This window comes from Lissotriton vulgaris, chromosome 7, assembly GCF_964263255.1.
Source record: "Lissotriton vulgaris chromosome 7, aLisVul1.2, whole genome shotgun sequence".
Taxonomy (NCBI): Eukaryota; Metazoa; Chordata; class Amphibia; order Caudata; family Salamandridae; genus Lissotriton; species Lissotriton vulgaris.
The window spans coordinates 298,664,994-298,681,083 of NC_141695.1; positions in this window are offsets into that span (position 1 = coordinate 298,664,994).

Genomic DNA, 16,090 nt, shown 5'->3' on the forward strand with positions numbered 1-16,090 from the left:
CAATTTATGAAAAATCGTAGTATCAGTGCTTGCATGCCAACTTTCTGTTTCTCCATGGCATCCTTAATACTGTCAGAGTCCTTTCCTGTCTGAACGAACTCATATATTCTGTCTAGACGATCCTTCATTCCTGCATAGCATAACAAACTATCAGTAGCAGATCTTAACCGTAATGATGCCAATATCATTAAATCGTCTTTTCCGGGTACTGGATCATATCTGCAAACTGACATGTTTTCTTTTAATGTGTCAAGGCGGGATAAATTAGAGGAGTGGGGAGACCTGTACGTGAGAGGACTCTGCATATCTTTGAGATTGAATCTGTGAGTTGGTGGCGGGGTCTGAGGACCCGCGGTCGCACCTCCTGAAGCGGACGCTTGTACATTACCTCCCTGGGGAGTCTGTATCTGAACGTGAACTTGTCGTTTAGGTGGATCAGGCAAACGTGGTTTCGGTAGGTCAGTTTTGAGTACGGGAAGTGGCGGGGCTGGCGGAACAGGGGAAGTCTGTTGCGGTACCGGCGGAACGTGACCTGGGGGTGGAGTGCCACCCCCGTCCCTGTCTATAGGCAGGGCACGAACAGGCAGATTGGTGTAAGCTGGTGCTACATCGTCTAAGTATGAATTTAGGAATATGTCTTTAGTAGTCTTATGCATTACTTTAGTTGGAACTAATGGTGACGGCAAATTTTTCGGTATTTCTGAAATGGCGTCAGGGGTACCTTCGGCCAAAAGATACATGTTGTTCACTTGGCTATTTCGGATGCGATCTATTTGTTCTGATTTTACTCGAATTCCTTCAGTAACTAATTCGTTTTCTTGAGCCTTTTCTGATTCTTTAAGTCTGTCTTCTCTACGGAGTGCTCTTTCAGCACGTTTATGTGATTCCTTACGCCAAAATTCTATGGCGTCTTTCTGAGATTGTCTGGCTTTCTTTTTCCGTAATGCTTCTTCTACCTTTATGATGCACTCGGCATCCCATGTTCCGTTAACTGGCCATCGGTATCTTTCCTCTAGGTGCTTGGTATAATCGGTCCATAACTCTAGATACAGGATGGCGTCTATGCCATGTTTATTATACATAAAATTACCTGGAGTGTCCCTAGGGGGGATTGGAATTTCTTCCTCTAACATCCCTTTCCTAGTTCTTATCTGCTTTAACTTGTTGAAAAACGGCATTGTGCCTACTTGATACTGAAATGCTTGATCCTTGATACTTAATTCTGAATGTAACTATTTATACAAAAAACACAATAATGCACAAGGAAAACAATCACATTCATACCACGACATTAATCACAAAACATTTAAAACATAGATGACTACCCCACTATACTAGATGTACTGCTAAACAGTACAGATACACTGTTGTAACAGTGCAAAAATTCAGAAATTCGGAATACTAGACATACTGCTAAACAGTACAGATACACTGCCTAAAAACAGTGCAGACCGGACTTGCGTACCCAAACCCGTCTAGATACGACCCAGCAATGGTACTCACCGGGAAGCACGGAAACAGAAGGCCTCGGAAAAACTCGACTGGACTCGACTCGATACTTCGGAAAACTTCGGAAAACTTCGGGAATTTTCGGAAAACTTCGGAAACCTGGTGGGCCTCTTGACACCTCGGACCTTGCTTCTTTCGGCTAGGCTCTGGTCGGGATCCTCCGCACTCCTCACCGCCTCGTCTGGGCACTGATCGCAGTCTTCGTCACCTCCGTGGGTCAGAGGGAGATGCAGGAAATCCTGCCGGTACGCGTAGGTTCCTTCTAACTGATGGCAGGGGACAGAGCTTGCAATGCGCCAACCGGCGCGTGAGGTGGGGGAGGGGTCCCTATTCGGGCGCCAAATGACGTAAATAATTAATTTACTCTCTTAATTTCTATGCAGGTAAGTATTTGATCAATAATAACTCAGATCGGATGAAAAAAGACAGAGTCCGTGGTGTGAGAGTTCTAAGGGGTTTTATTCCTTAAAAAGGAATGGTCATGGCCAAGATATCATGTTCTGACCACCACACAGGGTGTCAGAAGGGATAGAGCGCTCCATTTTATTAACAGTACATAGCTTATATACTTATTTCATTCCATAAGTAACAGTGCAAGAGGCGTAACAGCTGAGAGAAGACAAGATAACAATATACACGTGGCACATGTACGTAATCAAGAGGCGTGAACTAGAGGTGTGTTCTGGAAACGTCACAGATAGGTGTCACGAATGGGTGGCACTAACAGAAAATGTGGCAATGTCAGCAGAAATCGGAAGCTTGGATGCGCGCGCAGCTGCATGACGTGTGATTGGAGGGGTGCAGGGGACTTGACATTTACACTGACGGAAAGAGACAGAAGTCTGGCATGTCAGATCAACTTGTGCTTCTATCACATCTGATATCTGATGTTTAGGAACTAAGCTATCTGGGCAGAAGGGTCTCTAGAGCAGAAGCTATTCTATACTTGCTGTGAGTGCGTGTATAAGCGCCTGAGTGTCTGTATGAGAAGCGTGGGGGCATGGGGCCTTCCATGGAAGCATGGCAACAGAAGCTATGAATTACTTGCATAGAGACAGGTCGGCCCTTTAGCCCTGTAGCTGAGGAAGGATGTTTACTGAAGCTAGCAGGAAGGAATGTATTTTCGGGGAGGGAAACAGATAACTCGAAGGTTATAGTCAATCTTGGCAGGCAGCAGGCTGAGCTGAGCACGGAGGGCCGCGCTAGAAGTAAGTCAGAGTTCACGGATACGGGGGCTGCCTGGGCAGAGATTTCTCGGAGTCAGAAGCCAGAAAAGAGGCTCGGTGGCAGAGATTCAGGGCCTACTTCAGCCAGGGCTGAAAAAACGTAGGAGTACACTACAAAAAGACGTTGGCATAGCATACTTAGGAACGGACCATTCAACCCATTCATGGTGGGTCTGAAAGAGGACATGTTAACGTTGGACGCAAATGTATTTGCGTCTTCATAGCTGACACAGGAGGGAAGTTACATGCACTTTAACTCGTACATGGAGTCGGTGGGGTACTCGCTAGGGAACACAACTTGACCATAAAATTTATATTACCTCAGTACGGACATTCCAACACGTACACCACAAAATTGTTATTACATGTCAGAAACTGTTTAATTATCCTTTGTTCTTTTCTACCTGGAATCTCAATGGTTTTCACCATCACACTAGATTTACAGGCCTTGCAGTGGCCACACGGATAGAAGCCTTTAAGGCCCTGTATGTGTTGTCTTTTAGCTGTGATGTCTCCTCTTACCAGGATATCTCGTAGGTTTCTACCTTTTCTATAACTGATAAGTGGTCTATCATTGAGAAGGGGACCTACTATGTTATCAGATTTAAGGATATTCCAGTAGTCAGCAAGAATTTTCTGGACATTTTTGGATTTACAATTAAAGGTGGTTATAACCCTAGTTTCATTGTTGGGGTCCTTGTCTTTTTCTTTAGGTTTCAGAGTTTCAGCCCTGTCAACCTGTCTTATTTTAAGAACAGCTTTGGATAAAACATCCTCAGGGTAGCCTCTTTCCCTGAACCTTTCCAGTATTCTTTCTTGTTCCATATCAAAGCCTTCATCATTGCTACAATTTATCCTTGCCCTCAGCAACTCACCATAAGGAATAGTCCATTTGAGGGAGTAGGGGTGAGCACTGAGGGCATGGAGTAAACTGTTGCCGGCGGTGTCTTTTCTGTGAAGTTTGGAAATAAGTTTTCCATCCTCTACTCTAATTTCAGTATCAAGAAATTCAACACTCACTGAACTGATGTTATAAATCAAGTGGATGTTATAGTGGTTGTTGTTGAATTTCTCGATGAACCTGATGGCCTCTTCCTGAGTGCCTTGCCAGATAAGGAACAGGTCGTCAATATATCTGACCCAAGTTGTTATCTGTGCAAGTTCGTTCCTAAGGCTAGCATCACTTCTAATTTCTTCCTCCCATTTGCCTAGGAAAAGATTTGCGAAACTAGGAGCAAATGCTGAACCCATGGCTGCGCCACGTATTTGTTTGTACATGAAGCCGTCGAACATGAAGATATTGTTCCTAAGGCATATCTTCATCATTTCGATGAGCATGCAGGTATGATCTAGGAAACTAATATCTCGGTTTTTGAGGAAATGATAGCTCACTTCCATTCCCTGTACATGATAAATAATAGTGTACAGGGCACTGACATCCATAGTGATGAGTAGGGAGCCCCCCACCCATTGCACTTTGTCTATTTTGTTAAGGAAGTCTGTTGGATCCCTGATGTGTGTTGGTAACCCACAGACAAATTCCCTCAGAAAGTGATCAATGTATTGGGATAGATTTTCGTTAACACTGCCAATAGATGAGATAATGGGCCTACCCGGAGGGACCCTAGCATCTTTGTGAACCTTAGGCAAAAGGTAAAAAATTGGTAATTTCGGATAGTCTTTCTTGAGGAAACAAAATTCTTGCCAGGATAGCAGACCCTCAGTACGCCACTCATTAAGTTTTTCCCAGGTTTCTAATACACTATCACTATAATTGGTCATAGTACATTTTGCATAAAAATTACTGGTGTCTAATTGTCTTAGAGCCTCTTTTATGTACATATCTTTTCCCCACAAGACAATGTTTCCACCTTTATCTGATGGCCTCAATACAATGTTTTTATCTTCCGCAAGTTCAAACAGAAATTTTCTCTGTTCACCAGTAAGATTCATGTCTCTATAACTCCATAGATTTTTAGTATGTTTCAGTTTGGTTAGTTCTTTGGTGACCACATCGTGAAACGCATCAATTGCATCATGGGGCATGATAGGGCAGAACACCGATTTCGGTTTAAACGAAGTACCAGCTGCCTTATCAGTTCTTAGTTCCTCATGATTTACCTCATTATCATTACCCTGGGTAGTAAGGGTAGGATCTCCTTCTGACATGCCCAAGTCATTTTCTTCCATCAGTTCAAATATATTCTCTACATCATCTGTAATGTTAGAACTTCTGTTTTGTTTAAAGAAATGCCATTTCTTCAATTTAACCTTTCTAACAAATTTGAAAATATCCACCCTGGTGTTAGCATAGTCAAATGTTTCGGTAGGGCAGAAGCTAAGGCCTAAGCAGAGTGTTTGTTTTTCATTGAGCGTAAGGCTACGTGAAGACAGATTTATGATTGTTTTATTTACCGTTTTTTCATCCATAAATATTTTCTGTTCTTGTAACCACCTCTTTTGGTTCCCACTGGTTTTTTGGTCTTTTCTTCTCCTCTGCTGGAGCTTGAGTCGTCTTTTGAAAGATCTCCCCTGCCTTTTCCTCGACCCCTTGGTCTCCCCCGGGTCGGGTTTTTCTTGAAAGTTGGAGTTTCTTCCGGTACATTTTTCCGTCGTGTTCTTAGGAACCGGAACTCGTGAAAAAAATTAGCCGGTTTTGCTGTTATTTCAAATTCAGATGAGGTACTTGTTGTTTGTCTAGAGGCATCTGAGTCAGAGGCTTCGGTTGCGCCTGGTGTTTGGGTTTCTCCTCTTGGAACGCTATTATCCACTGGTTGTACTTGTACACCATCCTGATTGTATAGATAATCATATTTGGAGCTGTAGGTTAGAATGCGTCCGCTCTCATAGTCCCCACAATCCCTGTGAAGTTTCCGTTGTTTACGATATTTTATGTTGTCTTCATGTTTTTTCAGACGGCTCTTGAGTTCATCCTTGAATTTGGTTATTGTTTCTTGCTCAGGGCTTTTTGCGAATTCATCATCCAGATCTTTGAGTTCTTTAAGAATGCCTTCGCGTTCTTCCCACGCGCATTTAATAAGGATGCAGAGCATATTTTTACTGCTCATTGCTGAGTTATTAGCCCAATCTTCCAGCATTTGCGGATTAGGTGACTCATGAGATGGTGTTATGTAGATTCGTAGTCCTCGCGGTACCATTGCTTTATCTAAATAGTCCTGTAGGGATGTAGCTTCCCACCACCGGGAGCTCTCCTGTTTCATAAGTTCTTCATATTTCCTCAAATTAGTGTTCAGAGAATTGGTATCAGTTTTCTCCGTGATTTTAGGGTTGGTATGGCCTTTGCCAGGGGCTCGAGCAAAGAGGGTAGCTGCCTCTCGCCTCCTCTCTCCTTCTTCGTTCATGGCAAAGAAAAGGTTCAGTAGAATTGCGATAGCTGTGTGCTTGATTATTCTCGCACTCGCAGGTTTTCACTGAAAATCTGAACGGCGTACAAAACCGTTTACAGGTGATGAAATGCTAAGTATTCCCCCACTTATTTAAGTGGTTCCTGATGCCGCTTATTAGTTCCAGATGGAGATATTTATGTAAAGAATGACAGATGCGTTATAACCCACGTTATTTTTTTGTAGTTTTGCAGGAAGTGTCCAATGTCTGTCTTTACACAACCGCCCGTACCCCACCCAGTGCCTCAACCCCGTACGGAAAAGGCTTAAGAGGGGAAACTGTCACAAGCCTGCAACTGTTCCTCCCTTTCCCCTACCAATCAGAGGTCGAGGGCTTACCTTGTGGGACGGGACGGTTGTCTTCCCACCCGGTTCGAAAATGTCGTCTTGCTGCTCACTTGCAGAGTTGTTGTCGTGCGGCCGGCACTGAATCCCTCCGTTTGATTCAAAACCAGAAGCAGGGTCCTGCTGGGATTCTTTCTCCCGAGCCAGGTGGCGCATACAGATCGGCGGACCACAGAAGCCGATTTCCAATAAATCCAGGGATTGCTTCAAAGCAACAGATTGCGCAGTCAGGAATCCAAAGTTAGCACAAAAAGGTTTATTTTCAGATCACACGCTACGCGTTTCGATACGAATGTGCCTTGATCACACGTGAACCACCCTGGTTAGTGTGGCTTGTTATGCACAGGAGTGAACATAGAAAAGGTGACTTACAAAATTGAAGCAAAGGTGTTTTTCACACTAAATGGTACCGCCATCTTGTAACGGGGTAATACTAAATCATAATGGATTACATGTCATATCAAATCAAACTATTTGTACTGTATAGTCTTATTGTGCAGACTGAAATCATAGTTAACAAATGACATTTGCATATATGAACACATATTTATCTAAATTCGGTCTAGTGCCTTAGAGTCAACTCGGGTTACTGCTGTGTAATTTGCCCGAAATTTACAGTGATAAGTTATAAGTTAGCGCTTCACAAATGAAATCCTATCGGTCTAGTGCCTAAGGACTCTATTTTTCATTCATACAACTCAACCTGTTCTACCTCACAAAATTGAGCAAAACAAGACCATACCGGCAGGTATAGAGTGCAGTTCTAGGTGAAATAAAGTACAACTTTCATACAGGTGAAGGTGTCTTTCATCCAAATAAAAGGAAAAGGTCAGAGGGACCGTGAGGTAACTGTGACGGAAGATACTTCTTGTTCCCAATTTCCTACAAAAAACACATAAAACAGCAGTTAAAATCTCTTCAATAAAATCTTACTTATAAAGAGTTATAACATTCTTGCAGTTCTACCACACATAATTTCTATGCATTCTACTTCATTTTCGAACCTGTCAACTTAACATCAAGATATCATGAACTCCTAATGAGAAGGAGAGTCTACGGGGGGAGGTGATAGATCATTCATCATGAAGGTGTGTTGCAAGCTCCTCATCGAGATTGTGTCCCCCCAGGGAATTACGTTTTGAGCTCCATTATCCATTTTGACTCTTTCTTCCTGAGAGCCAGTTCCCGATTGCCACCCCTTCTGCCTATATTGACTTGCTCAATGGCCTAGTATCGTAAGAAGGAGTTGTTGGATTGATGGAACCCTTGGAAATGGCGTGCAATAGGATATCTCACATCTACGTGGGTTATGGCTCTGAGGTGTTCTTGTACCCGTTTTTTAGCCATACACGTGGTACTCCCCACGTACCGGAGTTTGCACGGACATTCCAACACGTACACCACAAAATTGGTATTACATGTCAGAAACTGTTTAATTATCCTTTGTTCTTTTCTACCTGGAATCTCAATGGTTTTCACCATCACACTAGATTTACAGGCCTCGCAGTGGCCACACTTATAGAAGCCTTTAAGGCCCTGTATGTGTTGTCTTTTAGCTGTGATGTCTCCTCTTACCAGGATATCTCGTAGGTTTCTACCTCTTCTATAACTGATAAGTGGTCTATCATTGAGAAGGGGACCTACTATGTTAGCAGATTTAAGGATATTCCAGTAGTCAGCAAGAATTTTCTGGACTTTTTTGGATTTACAATTAAAGGTGGTTATAACCCTAGTTTCATTGTTGGGGTCCTTGTCTTTTTCTTTAGGTTTCAGAGTTTCAGCCCTGTCAACCTGTCTTATTTTAAGAACAGCTTTGGATAAAACATCCTCGGGGTAGCCTCTTTCCCTGAACCTTTCCAGTATTCTTTCTTGTTCCATATCAAAGCCTTCATCATTGCTACAATTTCTCCTTGCCCTCAGCAACTCACCATAAGGAATACTCCATTTGAGGGAGTAGGAGTGAGCGCTGAGGGCATGGAGTAAACAGTTGCCGGCAGTGTCTTTTCTGTGAAGTTTGGAAATACGTTTTCCATCCTCTACTCTAATTTCAGTATCAAGAAATTCAACACTCACTGAACTGATGTTATAAGTCAAGTGGATGTTATAGTGGTTGTTGTTGAGTTTCTCGATGAACCTGATGGCCTCTTCCTCAGTGCCTTGCCAGATAAGGAACAGGTCGTCAATATATCTCACCCAAGTTGTTATCTGTGCAAGTTCGTTCCTAAGGCTAGCATCACTTCTAATTTCTTCCTCCCATTTGCCTAGGAAAAGATTTGCAAAACTAGGAGCAAATGCTGAACCCATGGCTGCGCCACGTATTTGTTTGTACATGACGCCGTCGAACATGAAGATATTGTTCCTAAGGCATATCTTCATCATTTCGATGAGCATGCAGGTATGATCTAGGAAACTAATATCTCGGTTTTTGAGGAAATTATAGCTCGCTTCCATGCCCTGTACATGATCAATAATAGTGTACAGGGCACTGACATCCATAGTGACGAGTAGGGAGCCCCGCACCCATTGCACTTTGTCTATTTTGTTAAGGAAGTCTGTGGTATCCCTGATGTATGTTGGTAACCCACAGACAAATTCCCTCAGAAAGTGATCAATGTATTGGGATAGATTTTCGTTAACACTGCCAATAGATGAGATAATGGGCCTACCCGGAGGGACCCTAGCATCTTTGTGAACCTTAGGCAAAAGGTAAAAAATTGGTAATTTCGGATAGTCTTTCTTGAGGAAACAAAATTCTTGCCAGGATAGCAGACCCTCAGTACACCACTCAGTAAGTTTTTCCCAGGTTTCTAATACACTATCACTATAATTGGTCATAGTACATTTTGCATAAAAATTACTGGTGTCTAATTGTCTTAGAGCCTCTTTTATGTACATATCTTTTCCCCACAAGACAATGTTTCCACCTTTATCTGATGGTCTCAATACAATGTTTTTATCTTCCGCAAGTTCAAACAGAAATTTTCTCTGTTCACCAGTAAGATTCATGTCTCTATAACTCCATAGATTTTTAGTATGTTTCAGTTTGGTTAGTTCTTTGGTGACCACATCGTGAAACGTATCAATTGCATCATGGGGCATGATAGGGCAGAACACTGATTTCGGTTTAAACGAAATACCAGCTGCCTTATCAGTTCTTAGTTCCTCATGATTTACCTCATTATCAATACCCTGGGTAGTAAGGGTAGGATCTCCTTCTGACATGCCCAAGTCATTTTCTTCCATCAGTTCAAATATATTCTCTACATCATCTGTAATGTTAGAACCTCTGTTTTGTTTAAAGAAATGCCATTTCTTCAATTTAACCTTTCTAACAAATTTGAAAATATCCACCCTAGTGTTTGCATAGTCAAATGTTTCGGTAGGGCAGAAGCTAAGGCCTAAGCAGAGTGTTCATTTTTCATTGAGCGTAAGGCTACGTGAAGACAGATTTATGATTGTTTTATTTACCGTTTTTTCATCCATAATTATTTTCTGTTCTTGTAACCACCTCTTTTGGTTCCCACTGGTTTTTTGGTCTTTTCTTCTCCTCTGCTGGAGCTTGAGTCGTCTTTTGAAAGATCTCCCCTGCCTTTTCCTCGACCCCTTGGTCTATCCGAGTCGGGTTTTTCTTGAAAGTTGGAGTTTCTTCCGGTACATTTTTCCATCGTGTTCTTAGTACCCGGAACTCGTGAAAAAAATTAGCCGGTTTTGCTGTTATTTCAAATTCAAATGAGGTACTTGTTGTTTGTCTAGAGGCATCTGAGTCAGAGTCTTCGGTTGCGCCTGGTGTTTGGGTTTCTCCTCTTGGAACGCTATAATCCACTGATTGTACTTGTACACCATCCTGATTGTATAGATAATCATATTTGGGGCTGTAGGTTAGAATGCGTCCGCTCTCATAGTCCCCACAATCCCTGTGGAGTTTCAGTTGTTTACGATATTTTATGTCGTCTTCATGTTTTTTCAGACGGCTCTTGAGTTCATCCTTGAATTTGGTTATTGTTTCTTGCTCAGGGCTTTTTGCGAATTCATCATCCAGATCTTTGAGTTCTTTAAGAATGCCTTCGCGTTCTTCCCACGTGTATTTAATAAGGATGCAGAGCATATTTTTACTGCTCATTGCTGAGTTATTAGCCCAATTTTCCAGCATTTGCGGATTAGGTGACCCATGAGATGGTGTTATGTAGATTCGTAGTCCTCGCGGTACCATTGCTTTATCTACATAGTCCTGTAGGGATGTAGCTTCCCACCACCGGGAGCTCTCCTGTTTCATACGTTTTTCATATTTCCTCAAATTAGTGTTCAGAGAATTGGTATCAGTTTTCTCCGTGATTTTAGGGTTGGTATGGCCTTTGCCAGGGGCTCGAGCAAAGAGGGTAGCTGCCTCTCGCCTCCTCTCTCCTTCTTCGTTCATGGCAAAGAAAAGGTTCAGTAGAATTGCGATAGCTGTGTGCTTGATTATTCTCGCACTCGCAGGTTTTCACTGAAAATCTGAACGGCGTACAAAACCGTTTACAGGTGATGAAATGCTAAGGATTCCCCCACTTATTTAAGTGGTTCCTGATGCCGCTTATTAGTTCCAGATGGAGATATTTATGTAAAGAATGACAGACGCGTTATAACCCACATTATTTTTTTGTAGTTTTGCAGGAAGTGTCCAATGTCTGTCTTTACACAACCGCCCGTACCCCACCCAGTGCCTCAACCCCGTACGGAAAAGGCTTAAGAGGGGAAACTGTCGCAAGCCTGCAACTGTTCCTCCCTTTCCCCTACCGATCAGAGGTCGAGGGCTTACCTTGTGGGACGGGACGGTTGTCTTCCACCCGGTTCGAAAAAGTCGTCTTGCTGCTCACTTGCAGAGTTGTTGTCGTGCGGCCGGCACTGAATCCTCCGTTTGATACAAAACCAGAAGCAGGGTCCTGCTGGGATTCTTTCTCCCGAGCCAGGTGGCGCATACAAATCGGCAGACCACAGAAGCCGATTTCCAATAAATCCAGGGATTGCTTCAAAGCAACAGAATCCGCACTAGGAATCCAAAGTTAGCACAAAAAGTTTTATTTTCAGATCACACGCTACGCGTTTCGACACAAATGTGCCTTGATCACACCTGAACCACCCTGGTTAGTGTGGCTTGTTATGCACAGGAGTGAACATAGAAAAGGTGGCTTACAAAAGTGAAGCAAAGGTGTTTTTCACACTAAATGGTACCGCCATCTTGTAACGTGGTAATACTAAATCATAATGGATTACATGTCATATCAAATCAAACTATTTATACTGTATAGTCTTATTGTGCAGACTGAAATCACAGTTAACAAATGACATTTGCATATATGAACACATATTTATCTAAATTCGGTCTAGTGCCTTAGAGTCAACTCGGGTTACTGCTGTGTAATTTACCCGAAATTTACAGTGATAAGTTATAAGTTAGCGCTTCACAAATGAAATCCTATTTTGTGAAGCGCTAACTTATAACTTATCACTGTAAATTTCGGGTAAATTACACAGCAGTAACTCGAGTTGACTCTAAGGCACTAGACCGAATTTTGATAAATATGTGTTCATATATGCAAATGTAATTTTTAACTGTGATTTCAGTCTGCACAATAAGACTATATAGTACAAATAGTTTGATTTGATATGACATGTAATCCATTATGATTTAGTATTACCCCGTTACAAGATGGCGGTACCATTTAGTGTGAAAAACACCTTTGCTTCACTTTTGTAAGTCACCTTTTCTATGTTCACTCCTGTGCATAACAAGCCACACTAACCAGGGTGGTTCACGTGTGATCAAGGCACATTCGTGTCGAAACGCGTAGCGTTTGATCTGAAAATAAACCTTTTTGTGCTAACTTTGGATTCCTGAGTGCGCAATCTGTTGCTTTGAAGCAATCCCTGGATTTATTGGAAATCAGCTTCTGTGGTCCGCCGATCTGTATGCGCCACCTGGCTCGGGGTAAAGAAGCCCAGCAGGACCCTATATACTATATATATATATAGTAGGTAGTTATAGTTAGGATCTGCTTTCCATAGGAAATCTGCAACATTCTATTGGGAATAACTTTGGCGCCGGTGGACGAATCTTCACGAATTTCTCCAAGAAAATGGCCCGCTCCTTCCCTGAAAGTTTGGGGGGATTCGTCAAGCGGGGCCGAGATAAAAGGGGGGTCCTAAAATGTGTTTTCCCCATGTTAATTTCCATAGGGCGGTCGGTTTCACTTTTAGCCCAGACGGCTGAATGGATTTCCACGAAACTTGGCAAAATTGTAGGGACTGGTAGCCCCAATGTGCCTTTGCTATGTCTCAAGAATATGTGCTCCAGTGGATTTTGAGTAATTTAGGTTTAAAAAAATATATATATCTATGGCAGCGCCCCGGTACGCGCTCCGGGGAGCGCTCCGGGCGTGCCACGCGACTTGCGCACAGAAAGCTGATTGGCTCTCGGGTGTCTGTAAACATTCGAAACAGTCCGGACCGGCCGCCATCTTGTGTCTCGGTAAAATCGAGAGATAAGAGGTGGAAAAATCAAAGGGGGAAATGACCATAAGGGGCAGGGATAGACCCCCCCTGATCCCCTAGGTTTGATGTGTGGGACATAAAAGGGCCCAGCGGGGCAAAAAACATTTTTATTTTGATTTGCGCGGGGGGGCGCCCTGTACGCGCACCTGGGAGCCGACCGGGGAGCGTCCCATGTGGAAAAATGAAAAATAGAGTTTTTTAAAAATGTAGCCTTTTTTATAAATTAGAGGTAGTTCTAAAAAGAACTGGTTTTTTTTCTTCTTTTTGTTGTTTTATATTTTTTTTATTGTTTTTTGAACATTTTGTACTTTTTTGGGGTTTTCTGAACAGATTTATATTTTTTTTGTATTTTTCATGGGGAGAAACGAAAAAAGAGAGAATTGAAAATGGCTCAACTGGAGTAAGAAAAAAAAGAAAAGAAATAATTAGGGTTTATTGGGGCATTTGTGGTTGTCCCCAGCAAGGACGATGAGCTTTACGCTCTGTTCTCCGTAGGAGATGGTCTTCCCACAATATTTACAGCTAATTCGGAAATCTGCAAATCGTGGCTGAATGCACGGCATTGTCTCACTTTCCTCTGGTGCCGACGGACTGGGTTGCTTCCTTTTAGAGGTGGTGCTTGTGGATTGGGGAGGATTACTGGCCAGTTCCCTCATCTCTGCAGCAGAATAATTTATTGGATCCTTGCTCTGCATGTGGCGTATCATCGTGTTGTTTCCAAATGAATATTTCTTATTCGGGTTTCCCCAGGAAAGTTCCACGCCACAGATTTTGCAAGTCACCTTGGCTGCATTTACTTTTTTCTTCCCCTGTGGGATGGAAAAAACTCCCATATAATGTGTGGTCTTGGCTGGTATGGGGTATTTTGTTCATCAAGCCATCTTCTCCTCCATTCTTCCTCCTCCTCCTCCTCTTCCTCCTCTTGTTGACCACCAATGATATCTTGTGGTGGTCCTCTTGGTGGTTGTGGTGGTGGTGGTGGTGCAGATGCACCAGCTGTTGCTGCTACTGAAGCCATTATAAAGATCAAAAAGGTAAGAGAGGTACAAACAGGTCTTCCTAAGTCAAAAGGGCAAAGTCAGAATAAGGAAAAAAGGAGGGGTCTTTCATCCTTTTAAAAAAAAAATTATTGAACCAATGAAAAGTGTTATTTTCAGGTCACATGACCAGGGGCTTCATCATTACGAAACCAAAACTGTTATGAACCAATAAAAACTGTTATTTTCAGGTCACATGACCCGATGCGCTTACGCATGAGTGATGTCACTGACCATGTCATGAGTGATGTAATATGTGACATCATCAGCAGTGCATTGCAGGCGCGCAAGTTATAGTGAGTCCAACTAACTATAACGTGGGAATTTCAATGGTTTTATGTCAGTAAAATTTCCAGCTAACTATAACTGGTGTGAAACCTATGTTTTTTTCAGTGAATATATATATATATATATATATATATATATATATATATATATATATATGTATATTTTGCTCACCAAGGCAATCCCGGTACGGAAGGCACGCTACTACACAGCTGGTGCGAGTTGCAGGGACGGGCTTCCCCCCCCTGACAATTAATTCACCACCAAGAAATTATACTCGCACTCCTCCAGGAAATGATTTCAGCAGGTTTTATTTATCATTGTGCCATTACAGCACACAGCACTTCAACCTACGCGTTTCGATCTCACGATCTTGCTCACAGTTACAAACATTTGTTCTTCTTTACTTTTAGTCTTTTATACCAGTTAGTCATGTCTGCACTGTTATGATGCATTATGGGTCTGGTAGTTATTATTCACAATCCAATTATATTTTTACTTATCTAATACACAGCTTCAGTTATTTACTTTACATGTGGCATTCTTATGTGCATAGGTTAACATTGTATAGTCTCTGGCAAGGTTTACAAGGACGTGCATCTGGCACAAACCTATTTGATTATTATCATCATCTAAGTTTGTTGTGATCGCTGAGCTTAATTCTCCACGTTTAAATAATCTCTTAGTGAGTCAAATGGACGTTCATTAATTTTCTTACAGCATTATTCGTATCCTTGCATATATGAACCCACTCTTTTTTTATTTGTTAAGGGCATTTTACTATTGAATTCCCTTAATTTAATGGAGTCAATTATTTCATTATTATTGTCTTATTTGGGGACCTATTGCCCAGGGTATGTGTCAATTACACGTTTCCTCGTAAGTTCTCTAGTGTCTATTAGTCAATGTTAGCCAGATCTTTTAGTATGGAGGGTAGATATACTCAAAGGTGCACATAAAGTTCCTCATCCCCGTTCAATCCATACGGGATCTTTGTTTTAAAGCGAATGAATAATCTAGATTCAAGACAGCGCAGTGTCATCAATCTGTTGCCACCTCTCTCTTTTATTGGCACTGTTGCCATCCCACTGTAGGTTATGTTTTCCATGACTTCTTTTCGTGGGTCAACATATGTTTCGCCATTGCATAACTTTGGTCGCAATTTTTTATTGCTCTTATGTGTTCCAGTATTCATTTATTCAATGAGCAAATCATGTTTCCGATGTATCTTTTAGCACAGAAGCATTGTAATAGATATACCACATGCGTTGTTTTACAGGTAATCGTACTCTCTACATTAAAAATCTTTCCTTTGGGATCCTTTAGTTTTGTTAAATTTCGTCCCACTTGACACGCCTTACATTGGCTGCATTTCATGAAGCCATTTGTCTTTCCTGCAGCCAATTGTTTGATTTATTCTTTTTCTCAAAGTGGCTTCTAACCAAGTTGTCCGACAAGGATGGCGCTTTCCTAAATGTCATCTGTGGATGTTGACAAAGTTCTTTGCCAATGTCTGGGTCCTTTTGTAAGATGGGCCAATATTTTTCTAATATCTTACGTATTTTGTGGCTCTCTTTACTATATGTGAGTATCATTCTGATAGGTTTCCTTATGGTCGAGTCTTGATGTAAATCTTTTTTTGGGATCAATGTTTCATTTCGACTTTTTTCTCTCGCTCTTTTTTCACCTCGTTGAATGTCACTTTGTTTATATACTCTTTTGCTGAACCTGGCCGCTGTTTCTTTGAACTTGATAT